The sequence below is a fragment of the Triticum dicoccoides genome, chromosome 2B (assembly GCF_002162155.2).
Source record: "Triticum dicoccoides isolate Atlit2015 ecotype Zavitan chromosome 2B, WEW_v2.0, whole genome shotgun sequence".
Lineage (NCBI taxonomy): Eukaryota > Viridiplantae > Streptophyta > Magnoliopsida > Poales > Poaceae > Triticum > Triticum dicoccoides.
This window is the reverse complement of record NC_041383.1, coordinates 622,284,021-622,308,754: the sequence shown is the minus strand read 5'-3', so window position 1 is coordinate 622,308,754 and position 24,734 is coordinate 622,284,021.

Here is a 24,734-nt window from a genome sequence, read left to right as displayed (position 1 = left end):
CTCCTAGGCCGGCCGCCCCCTCCCCCCTTGCTCCTTTATACACGGGGGCAGGGGGGCACCTCTAGGCACGACAACACAAGTTGATCTACGGATCGTTCCTTAGCCGTGTGCGGTGCCCCCCTCCACCATATTCCACCTCGGTCATATCGTCGCGGAGTTTAGGCGAAGCCCTGCGCTGGTAGAGCATCATCATCGTCACCACGCCGTCGTGCTGACAGAACTCATCCCCGAAGCTTTGCTGGATCGGAGCCCGGGGATTGTCATCGAGCTGAATGTGTGCTAAACTCGGAGGTGCTGTACGTTCGGTACTTGGATCGGTCGGATCGTGAAGATGTACGACTACATCAACTGCGTTGTCATAAGCTTCCTCTTACGGTCTACGAGGGTACGTGGACAACACTCTCTCCCCTCATTGCTATGCCATCACCATGATCTTGCGTGTACATAGGAAATTTTTGAAATTACTACGTTCCCCAACAGTGGCATCCGAGCCTAGGTTTTATGTGTTGATGTTATATGCACGAGTAGAACACAAGTGAGTTGTGGGCGATACAAGTCATACTGCTTACCAGCATGTCATACTTTGGTTCGGCGGTATTGTTGGATGAAGCGGCCCAGACCGACATTACGCGTACGCTTACGCGAGACTGGTTTTACCGCCGTGCTTTGCACACAGGTGACTAGCGGGTGTCAGTTTCTCCAACTTTAGTTGAACCGAGTGTGGCTACGCCCGGTCCTTGAGAAGGTTAAAACAGCACCAACTTGACGAACTATCGTTGTGGTTTTGATGCGTAGGTAAGAACGGTTCTTGCTCAGCCCGTAGCAGCCACGTAAAACTTGCAACAACAAAGTAGAGGACGTCTAACTTGTTTTTGCGGGGCATGTTGTATGAGATGATCATGTTTTGTTGAAGTTATCGGCAACTGGCAGAAGCTCTATGGTTGTCTCTTTGTTGCATAAGATGCAAGTGCCAAATAATTGCTTTACTTTATCGCTATGCGATAGCAATAGTTGCAAGAGCAATAGTTGGCGAGACGACCATGTGATGACACATTGATATAGATCAAGATGATGAAGATCATGGTGTCGTGCCGGTGACGATAGAGATCATGACAGTACTTTGGAGATGGACATCAAAGGCGCAAGATGATCATCGCCATATCATGTCACGTATTTTGATTGCATGATGTTTATCTGTTATACATCTTATTCTGTTTTGTTTGACGGTAGCATTATAAGATGATCTCTCACTAATTATCAAGAAGTGTTCTCCCTGAGTATGCATTGTTGCCAAAGTTCGTCGTGCCCAGACACCACGTGACGATCGGGTGTGATAAGCTCTACGTCCATCTACAATGGGTGCAAGCCAGTTTTGCACACGCGGAATACTCAGGTGTAACTTGAAGAGCCTAGCATATGCAGATATGTCCTCGGAACACGGAGACCGAAAGGTCGAGCGTGAATCATATAGTAGATATGATCAACATAATGATGTTCACCATCGAAAGCTACTCCATTTCACGTGATGATCGGTTATGGTTTAGTTGATTTGGATCACGTGATCACTTAGAGGATTAGAGGGATGTCTTTCTAAGTGGGAGTTCTTAAGTAATATGATTAATTGAACTTAAATTTATCATGAACTTAGTCCTGGTAGTATTTTGCAAATTATGTTGTAGATCAATAGATTGCGCTGTTGCTCTCATATGTTTATTTTGATATGTTCCTAGAGAAAATTGTGTTGAAAAATGTTAGTAGCAATGATGCGGATTGGATCCGTGATCTGAGGTTTATCCTCATTGCTGCGCAGAAGAATTATGTCCTTGATGCACCGCTAGGTGACAAACCTATTGCAGGAGTAGATGTAGACGTTATGAACGTTTGGCTAGCTCAATATGATGACTACTTGATAGTTTAGTGCACCATGCTTAACGGCTTAGAATCGGGACTTCAAAGACGTTTTGAACGTCATGGATCATATGAGATGTTCCAGGAATTGAAGATAATATTTCAAGCAAATACCCGAGTTGAGAGATATGAAGTCTCCAACAAGTTCTATAGCTAAAAGATGGAGGAGAATCGCTCAACTAGTGAGCATGTTCTCAGATTGTCTGGGTACTTCAATCGTTTGAATCAAGTGGGAGTTAATCTTCCAGATAAGATAGTGATTGACAGAATTCTCTAGTCACCATCACTAAGTTACTAGAACTTCGTGATGAACTATAGTATGCAAGGGATGACGAAAACAATTCCCAAGCTCTTCGCGATGCAAAAATCGGCGAAGGTAGAAATCAAAGAAAAACATCTTTCAAGAAAAAGGGCAAAGGGAAGAAGGGTAACTTCAAGAAGAACAGCAAGCAAGTTGCTGCTCAAGTGAAGAAGCCCAAGTCTGGATCTAAGCCTAAGACTAAGTGATTCTACTACAAAGGGACTGGTCACTGGAAGTGGAACTACCCCAAGTATTTGGCGGATAAGAAGGATGGCAAAGTGAACATAGGTATATTTGATATACATGCTATTGATGTGTACTTTACTAGTGTTTATAGCAACCCCTTGGTATTTGATACTAGTTCAGTTGCTAAGAGTAGTAACTCGAAACGGGAGTTGCAGAATAAACAGAAACTAGTTGAGGATGAGGTGACGATGAATGTTGGAAGTAGTTCCAAGATTGATATGATCATCATCACACACTCCCTATACTTTCGGGATTAGTGTTGAACCTAAATAAATGTTATTTGGCGTTTGAGTTGAGCATGAATATGATTTGATCATGTTTATTGCAATACGGTTATTCATTTAAAATCAGAGAATAATTGTTGTTCTGTTTAAATGAATAAAACCTTTGATGGTCATACACCTAATGAAAATAGTTTGTTGGATCTCGATCGTAGTGATACACATATTCATAATATTGATGCCAAAAGATGCAAAGTTGATAATGATAGTGCAACTTATTTGTGGCACTGCCGTTTGGGTCATATCGGTGTAAAGCGCATGAAGAAATTCCATAAAGATCGATTTTCGGAATCACTTGGTTATGAATCATTTGATGCTTGCGAACCGTGCCTTTTGGGCAAGATGACTAAAACTCCGTTCTCCGGAACAATGGAATGAGCTACTAACTTATTGGAAACAATGCATACCGATGTATGCAATCCAATGAGTGTTGATGCTCGTGGCAAGTATCGTTATTTTCTGACCTTCACAAGATGATTTGAGCAGATATGGGTATATCTACTTGATGAAACATAAGTCTGAAATAGTTGAAAGGTTCAAAGAATTTCAGAGTGAAGTGGAAAAATCATCGTAACAAGAAAATAAAGTTTCTGCGATCTGATCGCGGAGACGAATATTTGAGTTACGAGTTTGGTCTTCAATTAAAACAATGTGGAATTGTTTCATAGCTCATGCCACCTGGAACACCACAACGTTATGGTGTGTCCGAACATCGTAACCGCACTTTATTGGATATGGTGCGATCTATGATGTATCTTACTGATTTACCATTATCGTTTTGGGGTTATGCATTAGAGACAGCTTCATTCACGTTAAAAGGGCACCATATAAAATCCGTTGAGACGACACCGTATGAATTATGGCTTAGCAAGAAACCAAAGTTGTCATTTCTTAAAGTTTGGGTTGTGATGCTTATGTGAGAAAGTTTCAACATGATAAGCTTGAACCCAAATCGGAAAAGTGCATCTTCATAGAATACCCAAAATGTTGGGTACACCTTCTATCACAGATCCGAAAGCAAGATATTCGTTGCTAAGATGGATCCTTTCTAGAGAAGGAGTTTCTCTCGAAAGAAATGAGTGGGAAGAAAGTAGAACTTGATAAGGTAATTGTACCTTCTCCCTTATTGGAAAGTAGTTTATCACAGAAATCTGTTCCTGTGACTACTACACCAATTAGTGAGGAAGCTAATGATGATGATCATGTAACTTCAGATCAAGTTACTACAGAACCTCGTAGGTATTCCAGAGTACGGTCCGCACCAGAGTGGTACGGTAATCCTATTCTGGAAGTCATGTTGCTAGACCATGATGAACCTACGAACTATGAGGAAGGGATGATGAGCCCAGATTCCGCAAAATGGCTTGAGGCCATGAGATCTAAGATAAGATCCATGTATGAAAACAAAGTATGGACTTTGATTGACTTGCCCAATGATCGGCGAGACATTGAGATTAAATGGATCTTCAAGAGGAAGACGGACGCTGATAGTGTTACTATCTACAAAGCTAGAATTGTCGCAAAAGGTTTTCAACAAGTTCAAGGTGTTGACTACGATGAGAGTTTTTCACTCGTATCTATGCTTAAGTCTGTCTGAATCATGTTAGCAATTGCCACATTTTATGAAATCTAGCAAATGGATGTCAAAACTGCATTCCTTAATGGATTTTTTAAAGAAGAGTTGTATATGATGCAACCAGAAGGTTTTGTCGATCCGAAAGGTGCTAACAAAATGTGCAAGCTCCAGCGATCCATCAATGGACTGGTGCAAGCATCTCGGAGTTGGAATATACGTTTTGATAAGTTGATCAAAGCATATAGTTTTAATATAGACTTGCGGTGAAGCCTGTCTTTACAAGAAAGTGAGTGGGAGCACTACAGCATTTCTGATAAGTATATGTGAATGACATATTGTTGATCGGAAATAATGTAGAATTTTTCTAGAAAGCATAAAGGAGTGTTTGAAAGGAGTTTTTCAAAGAAAGACCTTGGTGAAGCTGCTTACACATTGAGCATCAAGATCTATAGAGATAGATCAAGACGCTTGATAAGATTTTTCAATGAGTACATACCTTGATAAATTTTTGAAATAGTTCAAGATGGAACAGTCAAAGAAGGAGTTCTTGCCTATGATGCAAAGGTATGAAGTTGAGTAAGACTCAAGACCCGACCATTGCAGAAAATAGAAAGAGAATGAAAAGTCATTTCCTATGCCTCGGTCATAGGTTCTACAAAGTATGCTATGCTGTGAACCAGACCTATTGTATACCTTGCTCTGTGTTTGGCAAAGGAATACAATTTTGATCTAATAAGTAGATCACTGGACATGGGTCAAGAATATCCTTAGTGAGGACTAACGAGATGTTTCTCGATTATGGAGGTGATAAAAGAGCCCGTCGTAAAAGTTACAAGGATGCAAGCTTTTACACCAATCCAGATGACTCTAAGTCTCAATCTGGATACATATTGAAAGTGGGAGCAATTAGCTAGAGTAGATCCATGCCGAGCATTGAAGACATAGAATACTTGCAAAATACATACGACTCTATATGTGACAGACCCGTTGACTAAATTTCTCTCACGAACAAAACATGATCATACCTTTGTACTCTTTGGGTGTTAATCACATAGCGATGTGAGATAGACTATTGACTCTAGTAAACCCTTTGGGTGTTGGTCACATGACGATGTGAACTATTGGGTATTAATCACATACAGATGTGAATATTGGTGTTAAATCACATGGCGGTGTGAACTAGATTATTGACTCTAGTGCAAGTGGGAGACTGAAGGAAATATGCCCTAGGGGCAATAATAAAGTTATCATTTATTTCCTTATATCATGATAAATGTTTATTATTCATGCTAGAATTGTATTAACCGGAAACATAATACATGTGTGAATACATAGACAAACATAGTGTCACTAGTATGCCTCTACTTGACTAGCTCGTTGAATCAAAGATGGTTAAGTTTCCTAGCCATAGACATGAGTTGTCATTTGATTAACGGGATCACATCATCAGGAGAATAATGTGATTGACTTGACCCATTCCGTTAGCTTAGCACTTGATCGTTAAGTATGTTGTTATTGCTTTCTTCATGACTTATACATGTTCCTGTAACTATGAGATTATGCAACTCCCGTTTACTGGAGGAACACTTTGGGTGCTACGAAACGTCACAATGTAACTAGGTGATTATAAAGGAGTACTACAGGTGTCTCCAAAGGTACATGTTGGGTTGGCGTATTTCGAGATTAGGTTTTGTCACTCCGATTGTCGGAGAGGTATCTCTGGGCCCTCTCGGTAATGCACATCACTATAAGCCTTGCAAGCATTGCAACTAATGAGTTAGTTGTGAGATGATGTATTATGTAATGAGTAAAGAGACTTGCCGGTAACGAGATTGAACTAGGTATTGGATACCGACAATCGAATCTCGGGCAAGTAACATACCAATGACAAAGGGAACAGCGTATGTTGTTATGCGGTTTGACCGATAAAGATCTTCGTAGAATATGTAGGAGCCAATATGGGCATCCATTTTCCGCTATTGGTTATTAACCAAGAATAGTTCTAGGTCATGTCTACATAGTTCTCGAACCCATAGGGTCCGCACGCTTAAGGTTTCGATGACAGTTATATATGAGTTTATGAGTTTTGATGTACCGAAGGAGTTCGGAGTCCCGGATGAGATCGGGGACATGACGAGGAGTCTCGAAATGGTTGAGACTTAAAGATCGATATATTGGACGACTATATTCGGAGTTCGGAAAGGTTCTGAGTGATTCGGGTATTTTTCGGAGTACCGGAGAGTTACGGGAATTCGCCGGGGAGTATATGGGCCTTATTGGACCATACGGGAATAGAGGAGAGAGGCCGAAAGGAAGGAGGCGCGCAGCCCCCCTCTGGTCCGAATTGGACAAGGGGTGTGGCCCCCCTTTCCTTCCTCCTCTCCCCCTCTTTCCCCCCTTCTCCTACTCCAACAAGGAAGGAGGGAGTCCTACTCCCGGTGGGAGTAGGACTCCCCTTAGCGTGCCCCTCCTAGGCCGGCCGCCCCCTCCCCCCTTGCTCCTTTATATACGGGGGCAGGGGGGCACCTCTAGGCACGACAACACAAGTTGATCTACGGATCGTTCCTTAGCCGTGTGCGGTGCCCCCCTCCACCATATTCCACCTTGGTCATATCGTCGCAGAGTTTAGGCGAAGCCCTACGCCGGTAGAGCATCATCATCGTCACCACGCCGTCGTGCTGACAGAACTCATCCCCGAAGCTTTGCTGGATCGGAGCCCGGGGATCGTCATCGAGCTGAACGTGTGCTGAACTCGAAGGTGCCGTACGTTCGGTACTTGGATCGGTCGGATCGTGAAGACGTACGACTACATCAACCGCGTTCATAACGCTTCCGCTTACGGTCTACGAGGGTACGTGGACAACACTCTCTCCTCTCGTTGCTATGCCATCACCATGATCTTGCGTGTAAGTAGGAAATTTTTGAAATTACTACGTTCCCGAAGACAAATAACCATGACGATATCCAGGCAATGATCATTAGATAGGCATCACGTCCAAGATTAGTAGACCGACTCCTACCTGCGTCTACTACTATTACTCCACACATCAACCGCTATCCAGCATGCATCTAGTGTATTAAGTTCATGGAAAAAGGGAGTAATGCAATAACAACAATGACATGATGTAGACAAGATCTGTTTATCTATTGCGGCAGATATGGATCCCGTCTTTTTATCCTTAGTAGCAATGATGCATACGTGTCGGTTCCCTTTTTGTCACTGGGATCAAGCACCATAAGATTGAACCACTACCGGGCACCTCTTCCCATTGCAAGATAAATAGATCAAGTTGGCCAAACAAAACCCAAATATCGGAGAAGAAATACGAGGCTATAAGAGCTCACGCATATAAGAGATCAAAGAACTCAAATAACTTTCATGGATATAAAAACATATAACTGACCATAAACTCGAAGTTCATCAGATCCCAACAAACACACCGCCAAAAGACTTACATCATATGGATCTCCAAGAGATCATTGTATTGATAATCAAGAGAGAGAGAGAGAGAGAGAGAGAGAGAGAGAGGAAGCCATCTAGCTACTAAATACGGACCCCGAAGGTCTACAAAGAACTACTCACGCATCATTGGAGAGGCACCAATGGAAGTGGTGAATCCCTCCGTGATGGTGTCTAGATTGGATCCCGTGGTTCTGGACTCTGTGGCGGCTGGATGAAAATTTCGTCGACTCCCCTAGGGATTCTGGAATATTGGGGTATTTATAGAGCAAAGAGTCGGTCTAGGGGGCACCCGAGGTGGGCACAACCCACTAGGGAGCGCATGTGCCTCCTCGCGTGCCATGGTGGGTTGTCCCCTCCTCGGGACTCCCCCCAGGTGCAACCAGGGTCCATCTTCTTCCTTTTGGTCCATAAAAAATCATCGTAAATTGGCATGGCATTTGGACTCCTTCTGATATCGATTTCCTGCGATGTAAAAGACATGTAGAAAACAACAACTGGCACTTGGCGCTATGTTAATAGGTTAGTACCAAAAAATGATATAAAATGACTATATAATGATTATAAAACATCCAAGATTGATAATAAAACAGCATGGAATAATCAAAAATTCTAGAGACATTGGAGATGTATCAGCATCCGCAGGCTTAACTCCTGCTCGTCCTCGAGTAGGTAAGTGATAAAAATAGAAGTTTTGATGTGGAGTGTTGTTTATCATGTCATATCATATTCTTTTATTTATAGAATGGAAATTTGGACTTTTATGTGATTCAAAGGAATAGTCTAGTTTTGACATAATAATTTAGATACTGAAGCATATCAACAAGCAACCATGTCTTTCAAAATATCAATGCTAAAACAAGTTATCCCTAGCCCATCATGCTCAAACATTGATCCATTCATGAAACACACTCGAATATTAGCTACACCCAATACTTAAGTACGATCATATTGTCCCCTAGTTGGTGCTTTTATAAGAGAGAATGGAGACTCAATTTCAAAAATAAAAATTGCATAAAGTAAAAGAAAGGCCCTTCGCAGATAGAAGTAGGGATTTGAAGAGCTGCCAGAGCTCAAAGCGAAAAAATAGAGGTAAAAACATTTTGGGAGTTGTATCCATCCCACCAACGAAAACGACTTGGAGCGTCCCAACACCTTCCATGCTAGATATATCATAGGCGTTTACAAAATAGAAAATAAAGTTTATTCCTTTTTCCACCATAACTTTCACTTTCCATGGCTAGCCGTATCCACGGGTGCCCTCCATACCATCACTTTCCAAGGAATTTATTATTTGACAACGTAAAGTAAATTCATTTTTGCATTTGGGATTGGGCATCCCTAATACCTTTGCCTTACTTTTGTGCAATGACAAGTGAATAAACACTCATCATGAGAATAACAGATCTAGCATGGAAAATATTAGCTACCCGTTACTGTTCCACGAGCGAAACAAACACACAAAATAGAAGTTTATTTTGAAAATTAGAGATGGCACATGCAAATATGCTTAGAACGGCAAAAGAATACCGCATATAGGTAGATATAGTGGACTCATGTGGCAAAACTGGTTTAAAGGATTTTGCATGCACAAGTAGAGGTCATACTTGGTGCAAAATGAACGCTAGCAAAAAGATTGAGAAGCGACCAACAAAGAAACGAATAATCTCATAAGCAAGCATTAAGCATAATTAACACTGAATAATGCACCACAAGTATGATATAATTTTCATTGCATGATTATTGACTTTCGTGCATGCATAGGGAATCACAAACCTTAACACCAATATTCTTACTAGAGCACAATTACTCATCAACATAACTCACATATCACATCATCATATCTCAAAACTATTACTAGGAATCAAGTTTATTTTGTCCAATGATCTTCATGACATATTTTCTTTCTTTCTTTATCCTTCTTGGATATCTATCACTTTGGGACTAATTTTCATGTGTTGCTTTTCATAAGCTCAAACAAATTTAAGTGAAGATCATGAGCATAACATATTTTCTTTCTCTCAAAATAATTTAAGTGAAGCAAGAGAGAATTTGTTCAAAATTTTACTAACTCTCAAATAAATCTAATTTAAGCAACAGAGCATTTCTTCAAAAATAGTAAGCACACCGTGCTCAAAAATATATAAGTGAAGCACTAGAGCAAGTCCATTGCTCATAAAAATTTAAGTGAAGCATAGAGAGCAATTCTAACAAGTCATGGCATAATTTTGGCTCTCTCAAATAGGTGTGTCCAGCAAGGATTTATGACTTAAAACACAAAATAAAACAAGTGAAGACACATATCATACAAGACGCTCCAAGCAAAACACATATCATGTGACAAATAAAAATATAGTCTTGAGTAAAATACCGATGGTCGTCAGAAGAAAGAGGGGATGCCACTCGGGGGCATCCCCAAGCTTAGTTGATTGCTCATTCTTGGATAATAGCTTGTGATGCTGGGGCATAACCAAGCTTAGGCTCTTCTATTCCTCTTTCATCCATCGTAAGATAACCCAAAACTTGAAAACATCAATCACACAAAACTCAACAAAACCCTTGTGAGATCCGTTAGTAAAAGAAAGAAAACAACTACTATAAGTGTTGTGTCAAACCAATTTTTATTTTCTTTTTGTATTATATCTATTGTATTCCAACTTTTCTATGGCAAAAACTCATCAAAGAAAACAATAGAGCCATCAAAATAAGCACACAACACAAAGAAAACAAAATCTCTCAAAACAGAACAGTATGTAGTAATCTGGAACTTCCGAATACTTCTGTAACTCCAAAAATTCTACCAACTTAGGAAGACCAGAATAATTTGTATATTAATCTTCTAAAAAAATCAGGGCAAAAGCTGTTTTCTATGATTTATGATAATTATTTTTGTGAGCATAAAGTTTCTGTCTTTTTCAGCAAGATCAAGCAACTATCACCCCAGAAGATCCTAAAGGCTTTACTTGGCACAAACACTAACTAAAACACACAAAAAAACAATCACAACGGCAGCATAATTGTCCTAACACTCAAGAACAGAAAGCAAAATTTAAAAATAAATTTTATTCATTGGGTTGCCTCCCAACAAGCGCTATCGTTTTACGCCCCTAGCTAGGCATGGATAATTTTAATGATGCTCACATTAAAAGACAAGAATTGAAGCACAAGTAGAGCATCACAGAACATGTGACAAACATATTTAAGTCTAACATACTTCCTATGCATAGGCATTTTATAAGAAAACAAATTATCAAGGAAAGCAAAAACTATCATATGCAAGGAAGAAGAAAGAAACAATTGCAATCTCAACATAACGAGAGGTAATTTAGTAACTTGAAAATTTCTACCACAATATTTCCCTCTCCCAAAATAATAACATGTGGGATCATATTCAAATTCAACAATATATCTATCACATAATATATTCTCTATATGATCCACATGTATGCAAAGTTGACACTCTTCCAAAATAGTGGGAATAACATTAACTAAAGTCATGACCTCTCCAAACCCACTTTTATCAAAAATTTCATAATATTGAATATTTTTCGAAGTAGTGGGATCTAAAGTTGACACTCTTCCAAACCCACTTTCAATATTATTGCAAACACTATTATCAATCTCATATTCATCACGGGGCTTAAAATAAATTTTCAAGATCATAAGAAGAAGCACCCCAATCATGATCATTGTAATAAGTAGTGGACATAGCAAAATTAGCATCCCCAAGCTTGGGGTTTTGCATATTGTTAGCACAATTGAGATGAATAGAATTTATATTAAAAATCATTGCAATCATGCTTTCCATTCAAAGAGCTATCATGAATCACTTCATAAATTTCTTTATCACAATTTTCATATTCATGAATCTCAAGAAAAACTTCATAAATATAATCTAGTGTACTCAAATCACTAGCAATTGGTTCATGATAATCGGATCTCTTAAAAAGATTAGCAAGTGGATGAGAATCCATATCAAGAGATATTTAGCAAGCAAATATGAAAGCAAATAGAAGACACATTGCACACAAGCAAAGAAGAGATCTGACGAGAAAACGGCGAATGAAAAAGAGGGCGAATAAAACGACAATTTTTTGTGAAGTGGGGGAGAGGAAAACCAGAGGCAAATAATGTAAGTTGCAAGGAGATGAGATTTGTGATCAGGAACCTGGTTATGTTGAAGATCCTCCCCGGCAATGGCGCCAAAAATTCCTTTTGATGTCGCTTGAAGCTATGTCGGTATTTCCCCAAAGAGGAAGGGATGATGCAATACACTGGTGGTTGGTATTTCCCTCAGATATTAAACCAAGGTTATTGAACCAGTAGGAGAACCAAGAAACACAATGTAAACAGCCCCTGGAAACAAATAACAACACCTCGCAACCCGACGTGTTAAAGGTGTTGTCAATCCCTTTCGGGGTACGACACCTAAAGATAGGCAAAGGACGTGGCATAAATTTGTAGGAGGGATAAATAGATCGCAGAACAAATAAATTGAAGAAAGATATTTTTGTATTCTTTAGCTTAATAGATCTGAAAATAAACGCAAGGAAAAAGTAGATCGCAAGGCAAATATATGAGATAGAAGACCCGGGGGGCAGTAGGTTTGACTAGTGGCTTCTCTCGAGAAAAATAGCAAACGGTGGGTGATACGTCCATTTTGCATGATGCTTTTATATCGATATTTATTGCATCATGGTCTGTTATTACACGTTATGTCACAATAATTATGGCTATTCTCTCTTATTTTACAAGGTTTATCATGAAGAGGGAGAATGCCGGCATTTGGGATTCTGGCTGAAAAAGGAGCAAATATTGGAAACCTATTCTGCACAGCAACAAAAGTCTTGAAACTCCAAGAAAGTCATTTTTGGAATTAATAAGAATTATTGAGCAAAGAAAGTACCAGAGGGGGCCCACACCCTGGCCACGAGGGTGGGGGCGTGCCCACCCCTACAGGGCACGCCCCCCTGTCTCATGGGCCCCCTAGCGGCCCTCCGGTGCCCATCTTCTGCTATATGAAGGCTTTTACCCTGGAAAAAATCATAAGCAAGCTTACGAGACGAAACTCCGCCGCCACGAGGCGGAACCTTGGCGGAACCAATCTAGGGCTCCGGCGGAGCTGTTTTGCCAGGGAAACTTCCCTCCGGGAGGGGGAAATCATCACCATTGTCATCACCAACGATCATCTCATCGGGAGGGGGCCAATCTCCATCAACATCTTCACCAGCACCATCTCCTCTCAAACCCTAGTTCATCTCTTGTATCCAATCTTGTATCCAAAACCACAAATTGGTACCTATGGGTTGCTAGTAGTGTTGATTACTCCTTTAGTTAATGCTAATTGGTTTACTTGGTGGAAGATCATATGTTTAGATCCTTAATGCATACTAATACTCCTCTGATTATGAACATGAATATGCTTTGTGAGTAGTTATGTTTGTTCCTGAGGACATGGGTGAAGTCTTGCTATTAGTAGTCATGTGAATTTGGTATTCGTTCGATATTTTGATGAGATGCATGTTGTCTCTCCTCTAGTGGTGTTATGTGAACGTCGACTACATGACACTTCACCATTATTTGGGCCTAGAGGAAGGCATTGGGAAGTAATAAGTAGATGATGGGTTGCTAGAGTGACGGAAGCTTAAACCCTAGTTTATAAGTTGCTTCGTAAGGGGCTGATTTGGATCCATTAGTTTCATGCTATGGTTAGGTTTACCTTAATACTTCTTTTGTAGTTGCGGATGCTTGCAATAGGGGTTAATCATAAGTGGGATGCTTGTCCAAGAAAGGGCAGTACCCAAGCACCGGTCCACCCACATATCAAATTATCAAAGTAACAAACATGAATCATATGAGTGTGATGAAACTAGCTTGATGATAATTCCCATGTGTCCTCAGGAGCGTTTTTATCATTATAAAAATTGTCCAGGCTTGTCCTTTGCTACAAAAAGTATTGGGCGACCTTGTTGCACCTTATTTACTTTCATTGCTTGTTACCCGTTATGAATTATCTTATCACAAAACTATCTGTTACCTACAATTTCAGTGCTTGCAGAAAATACCTTACTGAAAACCGCTTGTCATTTCCTTCAGCTCCTCATTGGGTTCGACACTCTTACTTATCGAAAGGACTACGATAGATCCCCTATACTTGTGGGTCATCAAGACTCTTTTCTGGCGCCGTTGCTGGGGAGTGAAGCGCCTTTGGTGAGTGGAACTTGGTAAGGAAACATTTATATAGTGTGCTGAGATTTTATATCACTTGTTAATATGGAAATTAATCCTTTGAGGGGCTTGTTCGGGGCATCTTTGCCCCGACCAGTAGAGCAAAGAGTTGCTCCTCAACCTACTGAACCTACTGAAAATGTTTACTTTGAGATTCCTTCGGGTATGATAGAGAAACTGCTAGCTAATCCCTTTGCAGGAGATGGAACATTGCATCCCGATTTACACCTTATCTATGTGGATGAAGTTTGTGGATTATTTAAGCTTGCAGGTATTCCCGATGATGTTATTAAAAGGAAGGTCTTTCCTTTATCTTTAAAAGGAGACACATTGATATGGTATAGGCTATGTGATGATACGGGATCTTGGAATTATAAATGATTGAAGTTGGAATTTCACCAGAAGTTCTATCCTATGCATCTTGTTCATCGTGATCGTAATTACATATATAATTTCTAGCCTCGCGAAGGAGAAAGCATCGCTCAAGCGTGGGGGAGGCTTAAGTCAATGTTATATTCATACCCTAGTCATGAGCTCTCAAGAGATATGGTTATTCAAAAAATTTATGCTCGGCTTTCTCTCAATGATCGCACCATGCTCAATACTTCCTGTGTTGGTTCTTATATGTTGAAGACTACTGAATTCAAGTGAGATTGGAAAGAATTAAACACAACTCTGAAGATTGGGGTTCCAACGATGGTAAGGAGTCAGGTATGACACCTAAGTTTGATTGGGTTAAATCTTTTATGGATACTGATGCTTTTTGTGGATTTAGCGCTAAATATGGACTTGACTCTGAGATAGTAGCTTCTTTCTATGAATCTTTTGCTACTCACGTTGATCTCCCTAAGGAGAAGTGGTTTAAATATAACCCTCCCATTGACGTAAAAGTAGTTGCACCTATTACGGTTGAAGAAAAGACTATCACTTATAATGATCCTATTGTTCCTACTACTTATGTTGAGAAATCACCTTTTCCTTTTAGAATAAAGGATCATGCTAAAGCTTCAACTGTTGTTCGTAAGTTGCTTCAATGACTGAGATTATAGTTTGTTTGTTCTCAATGAAGTTTCTGAACCATACTTGACATTGTGAATAGATTGTTACTTGAGCATAAAAAATCATATGACAAAATCTATATATGTTGCTGTTATAAGAATGATCATGATGCCCTCATGTTCGTATTTTATTTTTATCGACACCTCTATCTCTAAACATGTGGACATATTTCTCGATATCGGCTTCTGCTTGAGGACAAGCAAGGTCAAAGCTTGGGGGAGTTGATACGTCCATTTTGTATCATGCTTTTATATCGATATTTATTGCATTATCGGTTGTTATTACATGTTATGTCACAATACTTATGGCTATTCCATCTTATTACTAGGTTTATCATGAAGAGGGAGAATGCCGGCAGCTGGGATGCTGGCTGGAAAAGGAGCAAATATTGGAAACCTATTCTGCACAGCTCCAAAAGTCTTGAAACTCCATGAAAGTCATTTTTGGAATTAATAAGAATTATTCAGCAAAGAAAGTACAAGTGGGGGCCCACACCCTGGCCACGAGGGTGGGGGGCGCGCCCACCCCTACTGGGTGCGCCCCCTATCTCGTGGGCCCCCTGGTGGCCCTCCGGTGCCCATCTTCTTCTATATGAAGGATTTTACCCTGGAAAAAATCATAAGCAAGCTTACGAGACAAAACTCCGCCGCCACGAGGCGGAACCTTGGCGGAACCAATCTAGGGCTCCGGCGGAGCTATTCTGTCGGGGAAACTTCACTCCGGGAGGCGGAAATCATTACCATGGTCATCACCAACGATCCTCTCATCAGGAGGGGGTCAATCTCCATCAACATCTTCGCCAGCAGCATCTCCTCTCAAACCCTAGTTCATCTCTTGTATCCAATCTTGTATCCAAAACTACAAATTGGTACATGTGGGTTGCTAGTAGTGTTGATTATTCCTTGTAGTTGATGCTAATTGGTTTACTTGGTGGAAGAGCATATGTTCAGATCCTTAATGCATACTAATACTCCTCTGATTATGAACATGAATATGCTTTGTGAGTAGTTACGTTTGTTCCTGAGTACATGGGTGAAGTATTGCTATTAGTAGTCATGTGCAATTGGTATTTGTTTGATATTTTGATGAGATGTATGTTATCTCTCCTCTAGTGGCGTTATGTGAACGTAGACTACATGACACTTCACCATTATTTGGTCCTAGAGGAAGGCATTGGGAAGTAATAAGTAGATGATGGGTTCCTAGAGTGACAGAAGCTTAAACCCTAGTTTATAAGTTGCTTCGTAAGGGGCTGATTTGGATACATTAGTTTCATGCTATGGTTAGGTTTACCTTAATACTTCTTTTGTAGTTGCGGATGCTTGGAATAGGGGTTAATCATAAGTGGGATGCTTGTCCAAGAAAGGGCAGTACCCAAGCACCGGTCCACCCACATATCAAATTATCAAAGTAAAGAACGTGAATCATATGAGTGTGATGAAACTAGCTTGACTATAATTCCCATGTGTCCTCGGGAGCGTTTTTCTCATTATAAAAATTATCCAGGCTTGTCCTTTGCTACAAAAAGGATTAGGCCACCTTGTTGCACCTTATTTACTTTCATTGCTTGTTACTCGTTACGAATTATCTTATCACAAAACTATCTGTTACCTACAATTTCAGTGTTTGCAGAGAATACCTTACTGAAAACCGCTTGTCATTTCCTTCTGCTCCTCGTTGGGTTCGACACTCTTACTTATCGAAAGGACTACGATAGATCCCCTATACTTGTGGGTCATCAAGACTCTTTTCTGGCGCCGTTGCCGGGGAGTGAAGCGCCTTTGGTGAGTGGAACTTGGTAAGGAAACATTTATATAGTGTGCTGAAATTTTCGGTCACTTGTTACTATGGAAACTAATCCTTTGAGGGGCTTGTTCGGGGCATCTTCGCCCCGACCAGTAGAGCAAATAGTTGCTCCTCAACCTACTGAACCTACTGAAAATGTTTACTTTGAGATTCCTTCGAGTATGATAGAGAAACTGCTAGCAATCCCTTTGCAGGAGATGGAATATTGTATCCCGATTTACACCTTATCTATGTGGATGAAGTTTGTGGATTATTTAAGCTTGCAGGTATTCCCGATGATGTTATTAAAAGGAAGGTCTTTCCTTTATCTTTGAAAGGAGACGCATTGACATGGTATAGGCTATGTGATGATACGAGATCTTGGAATTATAAACGATTGAAGTTGGAATTTTCACCAGAAGTTCTATCCTATGCATCTTGTTCATCGTGATCGTAATTACATATATAATTTCTAGCCTCGCGAAGGAGAAAGCATCGCTCAAGCTTGGGGGAGGCTTAAGTCAATGTTATATTCATGCCCCAATCATGAGCTCTCAAGAGATATGATTATTTAAAAAATTATGCTTGGCTTTCTCTCAATGATCGCACCATGCTCGATACTTCCTGTGCTTGTTCTTATATGTTGAAGACTACGGAATTCAAGTGGGATTTATTGGAAAGAATTAAATGCAACTCTGAAGATTGGGGTTCCGGCGATGGTAAGGAGTCAGGTATGACACCTAAGTTTGATTGTGTTAAATCTTTTATGGATATCGATGCTTTTCGTGGATTTAGCGCTAAACATGGACTTGACTCTGAGATAGTAGCTTCTTTCTGTGAATCTTTTGCTACTCACATTGATCTCCCTAAGGAGAAGTGGTTTAAATATAATCCTCCCATTGAAGTAAAAGTAGTTGCACCTATTACAGTTGAAGAAAAGACTAACATTTATAATGATCCTATTGTTCCTACTACTTATGTTGAGAAACCACCTTGATCCTGTTAGAATAAAGGATCATGCTAAAGCTTCAACTGTTGTTCGTAAGAGTAATACTAGAACTTATACACCTCCTGAGCAAATTAAAGTTGAACCTAGTATTGCTATGGTTAAAGATCTCTTGGATGATAATATAGATGGGCATGTTATCTACTTCTGTGGTGAAGCTGCTAATATTGCTAAAGAAGATGCTAAGATACATACACCTGTTGTAGGCGTGCCTATTATTTCTGTTAAAATAGGAGATCATTGTTATCATGGCTTATGTGATATGGGTGCTAGTGCTAGTGCAATACCTATTTCCCTATATAATGAAATTATGCATGATATTGCACCTTCTGAGTTAGAAGATATTGATGTTACAATTAAGCTTGCGAATAGAGATACTATTTCACCATTTGGGATTGTTAGAGATGTTGAAGTCTTGTGTGGGAAAGTTGAATATCCTGCTGATTTTCTTGTTCTGGGTTCCCCACAAGATAGATTTTGTCCCATTATATTTGGTAGACCCTTCTTGAATACTGTTAATGCTAAGATAGATTGCGAAAAACAATGTTGTCACAATTGGCTTGGGGGATATGAAACATGAGTTTAATTTTGCTAAATTTCGTAGACAACCCCTTGATAAAGAATTGCCTAGTAAGGATGAAATTATTGGTCTTGCTTCTATTGCCGTGCCTCCTACTGATCCGTTAGAACAATATTTGCTAGACCATGAAAATGATATGTTTATGAATGAAAGAAGGGTAATAGATGAAGTATTCCTTCAACATGGTCCTATTCTGAAACACAACTTACCTATTGAAATCCTAGGGGATCCCCCTCCACCCAAGGGTGATCCCGTGTTTGAGCTCAAACCTTTACCTAATAATCTTAAATCATGTTATTATTAGTGATAACCTTTCAGAGCAAGAAGAGGAAAGATTATTGAAAACTCTGAAGATGCATCGTGCTGCTATTGGATATACTCTGGATGATCTTAAGGGCATTAGTCCCACTCTATGCCAACATAAAATTAAATTGGATGAAGGTTCCAAACCAGTTAGAGATCATCAACGACGGTTAAATCCTAAGATGAAAGAAGTGGTAAGAAAGGAGATACTAAAGCTCCTTGAGGCAGGTATAATTTATCTCGTTGCTGATAGTGATTGGGTAAGTCCTGTCCATTGCGTCCATAAGAAGGGAGGTATTATTGTTGTTCCTAATGATAAAGATGAATTGATTCCGCAAAGAATTATTACAGGTTATAGGATGGTGATTGATTTCCGTAAATTAAATAAAGCTACTAAGAAAGATCATTACCCCTTACCTTTTATTGATCAAATGCTAGAAAGACTATCCAAACATACACATTTCTGCTTTCTAGATGGTTATTCTGGTTTCTCTCAAATACCTGTGTCAGCGGATGATCAATCAAAAACTACCTTTACTTGCCCTTTCGGTACTTTTGCTTAGAGACGTATGCCTTTTGGTTTATGTAATGCACCTACTACCTTTCAAAGATGCATGATGGCTATATTCTCTGTCTTTTGTGAAAAGATTTGTGAGGTATGCATGGATGATTTCTCCATTTATGGATCCTCTTTTGATGATTGCTTGAGCAACCTTGATCGAGTTTTGCAGAGATGTGAAGACACTAGTCTCGTCTTGAATTGGGAAAAGTGCCACTTTATGGTTAATGAAGGCATTGTGTTGGGGCATAAAATTTCTGAAAAAAGGTATTGAAGTTGATAAAGCTAAAGTTCATGCAATTGAAAAGATGCCATGTCCCAAGGACATTAAAGGTATAAGAAGTTTCCTTGGTCATGCCAATTTTTATAGGAGGTTCATTAAGGACTTCTCTAAAATCTCTAGGCCTCTGACTAATTTATTGCAAAAAGATGTTCCTTTTGTCTTTGATGACGATTGTGTAGAAGCATTTGAAATACTTAAGAAAGCTTTGATCACTGCACCTATTGTTCAGCCACCTGATTGGAATTTACCCTTTGAAATTATGTCTGATGCTAGCGATTATGCTGTAGGTGATTGTCGGTGTAAAAACCGGCGGATCTCGGGTAGGGGGTCCCGAACTGTGCGTCTAGACGGATGGTAACAGGAGACAAGGGACATGATGTTTTACCCAGGTTCGGGCCCTCTTGATGGAGGTAAAACCCTACGTCCTGCTTGATTGATATTGATATTGTGCATGTTTACAAGAGTGGATCTACCACGAGATCAAGGAGGCTAAACCCTAGAAGCTAGCCTATGGTATGATTGTAATGGTTGTTGTTGTGTCCTACGGACTAGAGCCATCCGGTTTATATAGACACCGGAGAGGGCTAGGGTTACATAGAGTCGGTTACAATGGTAGGAGATCTACGTATCCGTATCGCCAAGCTTGCCTTCCATGCCAAGGAAAGTCCCATCCGGACACGGGACGAAGTCTTCAATCTTGTATCTTCATAGTCTTGGAGTCCGGTCGATGATGATAGTCCGGCCGATGATAGTTCGGCTGATGATGGTAGTCCGGCTATCCGGACACCCCCTAATCCAGGACTCCCTCAGTAGCCCCTGAACCAGGCTTCAATGACGATAAGTCCGGCGCGTATATTGCTTGGCATTGCAAGGCGGGTTCCTCCTCCGAATGATAGAAGATTGTGAACACCAGGATAGTGTCCGGCTCTGCAAAATAAATTCCACATTCCACCGTAGAGAGAATAATATATACACAAGTTCAATCTGCTGACATTTTTTGCGGCATGACGTCACGCCACTACCAAGCCATTACTTGAATCGTTTTTTACTCTACCACCTCAGCGCATTTAGCGAAGCGGTTTCCTTGGCACATCTTGTCGAAGCAGAGATCGTGTTCCCCCTTAATCCGGGATTCTCATCAATACGGACGTGGGTAACCCAACCGCGCCATTGATGGTGACGCTTGGGGGATAAGCGAGTTTTACCAGGCCGGTGGGGGACGCCTAGACTTCGCCCGCCCATATAAGGGATAAGGATTCACCTTTTCACCTACGCCTTCTTCCTCCTTTGCTTATCCATCTCCGCGCACTCGAGCTCCAGCGCCCAAGCCCGCACATCTCGTCTCAACCTTCCCCAGTCATGTCTGGAGCGGGAGGCAAGTGGATGACCTCCTCCGTTACGGAGGAGCACATCGAAAGATTGCGCAGCGCCGGCTACCTGTCCGGCGACATCGCACCGGCTGCCCGACGAGGGGCAGCTCATCCCCACCCCCAGGCCCCATGAGAGGGTCGTTTTTCTTCCCCACTTCCTCCGCGGACTAGGCTTTCCACTTCACCCCTTTGTCTGGGGGCTCATGTTCTACTACGGCCTGGATTTCCATGATCTAGCGCCGAACTTCATCCTCAACATCTCGGCGTTTATCGTCGTGTGCGAGGCCTTCCTCTGCATCCAGCCCCACTTCGGCTTGTGTCTCAAGACCTTCAGTGTCAAGCCGAAGGTAGTGAAGCGCACTCAAGCGGAGTGCGGAGGCACCATGTTGGGCAAGATGCCCAACGTCCTTTGGTTCGAAGGGGCCTTCGTGGAATCCGTCAAGGGGTGGCAATCGGGGTGGTTCTATATCACCGAGCCACGCGACCCTACGTAGGCGGCGGCCCCCGAGTTCAGATCTGGTATCCCCATGTAGCTCACCTCCTGGAAAGAGAAGGGCTTGCTGTGGGGTAGTTCGGAGGAGCTGACGGGACTCCAAGCCTGTATCCAGAAGCTGGTGAAGAAGCTCAGGCTGGTTAACATGGTCCAAGTCATGCTCGTCCGCCGGATTCTCCCATGCCAAGAGCGGGCATTCAATCTGTGGGAGTTCGATCCGGAACAGCACCAGGCGCTGAGCGGGCTCTTTGACACGACGTACGAAGGCACCTGGAGGGTGCTGTTTAAGGGCGCCGAAGCCCCCGCATCCGCGACCGAAGATCGCGGATTTTGCTCGCAGCACCAAGCCAATGAGGTAAGTGATTCTACCCCTTTCCGGGACACTTACTTTTCATAGTTTGACTCTATGAAGGTTTTAATTTCCCCTTTTCCTTTGACAGGACTGGATGAGGAAGGCGGAGCAGATTATCTGCCCGGCTCCTATGCCAGAAAACCCAGTAGACGTCCGTCTAGCGAGGCTGCTGGTTCCGGCACCGCACGTGGTGCCGGAGAAGAAGGCCAAGAAGGAGGCCACGGGTGCTCGAAAGAGTTCCCGTTTTCAGGTGTCCGACGACTCCGGGGCGGACTCCAACCCCGAAAACGAGGAGGAGAAAGAGGACTCTCTCCCAGAGGAGGGAAAGAGGAAGAGGAAGGCTTCCCCAACAGGGGAGGCTGAAGGGTCCAAGAGGGGAAGGACTATTCCCCCGGACAGCTCTGCCAACATCAACGTTGGCGAGGAAGAATGACCTTCAAGGGCCAGGCCTCCGGCGAGATCGTAAGTATCCGGATTCCTGAATGATTTATAATTTCTTTTTCTGTGTCACATGGTGTCATTCTGATGCTGCATGCTGCCTGTAGTCCGGCCAATGATGATCTCCCCGCTTCATCGAGCGGGTCATTGGCTCCGTCGGATGTAGACTCCATCCCGACCGCCTCCACCCCTCGCGACACCGAGGATGCCGAGGTGGGATCCCAAGAAGGGACCCATCAGGGGGAGGCTCCGGAGGCGCCACAAGGCGTCCTCCCGGACTTTGCGCCGGACTCCACATTAGAACCCGCAGTGGTTCCGGAGTCCGGCCGGCGGCCCCTTCGCACGAAGGGCAAGACCGTGACGCCGGCGGCTTCCGTCCAACCGGAGGCGCCGGATAATTTGTTGGAGGCGCTCCAGAGCGCTTCCATCGAGGAAGAACACCGCACTATTATGAGTGCGGTGATTCAGAAGGTACAGCTTGCCAAGAGCGGGCTGACCGAAGCCTGCAGTAGCCTTCTATCAGGCTTTGAGGTAAGAAGTTAAAAATACCAATGTAATACCGCATAGACAGTAGCCCCTGATGCTCGGTTCGGTGTTCGAAAAGAAAAGCCAGACTGAGGATCTGAAAAAAAAAGATATACACAGGGTTGCTAAAAAATTATGTCAATATGGGTTGCAGGCTGCGCTGCTGACCTCTGCCGCACTGACTGCGGAGGTCGGTGCTTTGAAGCAGGAGCTCGAGCGGTCCGAGCAAGAGCTCGGCCGCGCCAAGAAGCAGCTCCAGGACAAAGAAGGTGAGTAACACCACTTTGAACTTGTACCTTACAGAAAAGGATTTAGGTTGCAACAAAAAATAACCAGGATAACATGGGTACTACAGGGGCCACGAACAAGGTGGCGACCCTGAAGGAGGCCGTGTCCGCGGCCGAACACAATGTGGCCACGGAACGGGCAGCGCGAGAAAAGCAGGAGGCGTGGGTGGCGGTGGTTCGGCAAGAGCTCCAGGCTCTCATGGAAAAGCATGAGAGTTTGGAGCGTGACTCAAAGACTCGAGAGTCCGAGCTTGCCTCGGCTCTCGAAAGTGCCAAAACTGCCAAGGCCGATGCCCATAAGTCCCTTCAGGAGATTGAGTTGGTGAGGAAGATAGCGGCGGGTAAGGCATTTTCCATGCAAAGCAAGCATGTGAATGTAAATTACGTGTTACTTACCTGAATTCGAAGCTCTCCAGGGGCGTTTGCAGATCTGCCTCGCAGCATGTCTGATGCTGCCGCATTCTACCGAGCTGAGGAGGGGAGCTCAACGGAGAAGGTCTTCTGGTCTCAGTATGCTGAGGCCGGCCATCCGGTGCCCCCTAGCGACCAGCTGAAGCAGCTGGTCAAGCTCCACAAGGTGGCCGAGCAGGCCATGAAGGGCCTCATAGTCCGGCTGTGGCCTGGAGAGGCCATGCCTGGGAGCTACTTCGGCCTCGTGCGACGGTTGGTGGATGCGTGCCCCTGGGTGGAGGTTATCAAGCGCTCCGCCTGTATTGAAGATGCTCGTCGGGCCCTTGCCCGCGCAAAGGTGCATTGGGGCAAGCTGGATGCGGAGAAGCTAATCACTGACGCGCCACCAGCGGGCAAGGAATATCGTACGCCCGAGATGTACTATAAGACTGTCCTGAAGGGTGCCCGCAAGATTGCGGATGAGTGCCCCAGGGATGTAATTATTGAGTAAATTCGCAATGTGTTATCCTGTGCGCTGAAAACTTTGTTCATATGCGCTAAGCAACGCTTGTTAATTTAAAATATTACCTTCTGTGCGGCCGTTTATTAAATCTGAGAGATGGCAAGTCGTCGGCTTCAGCCCCCATGCCACGAGTGCTGGGGTGTTCGGGATAAACTTGAGCACTCTTGTTCCCATTTTTGGGTCCATCTAGGGAGGCGCTCAACACAACGAACAAGGCAACCGGACTTATAGTGCTTGAACACTCTCACTTAGCCATAGAATTCTATAATTTTAAATTTCGGCGAAGCCCCTAGTATTCTAAAGACCGAATTCGGGGCGCTATCCACGCCTTCGTCGGACATTATCCGGAACTTCGCTCGAAGCGGCGTAGGTCTTTAAGGACCTGAAAAGACCTCTCGAACAGCGACCAGTCTCTCGCCTTATCATGACAGTCAGTTTTAGCTTTCTCCACTGAGGTGTTAACCCGGCTCAACCGGGGCGCAATCGCAGTGGTTCTCCCAGTGCTACCTTAGCCGATAGAATGGAACGTAAGGTGCCAAACATGGGAGCCGGGCAAACCCAACTATTGACCCAAGACATGATTCGGAGCCGATTCATATAATGCTATAAGTTCGGGGTGCCGCACTTGTGAAAGTGTTCGGACTTTATCACACCATAATGCGGGGAACATAAGCCCCTGGTGTATTTGGCCGTACCAAAATGTACGGATGCAACATGTCGTAAATGAACATATATATATATATAAGTAATGCAATTATGGGCAAAAAGTGCTGCATTTTAT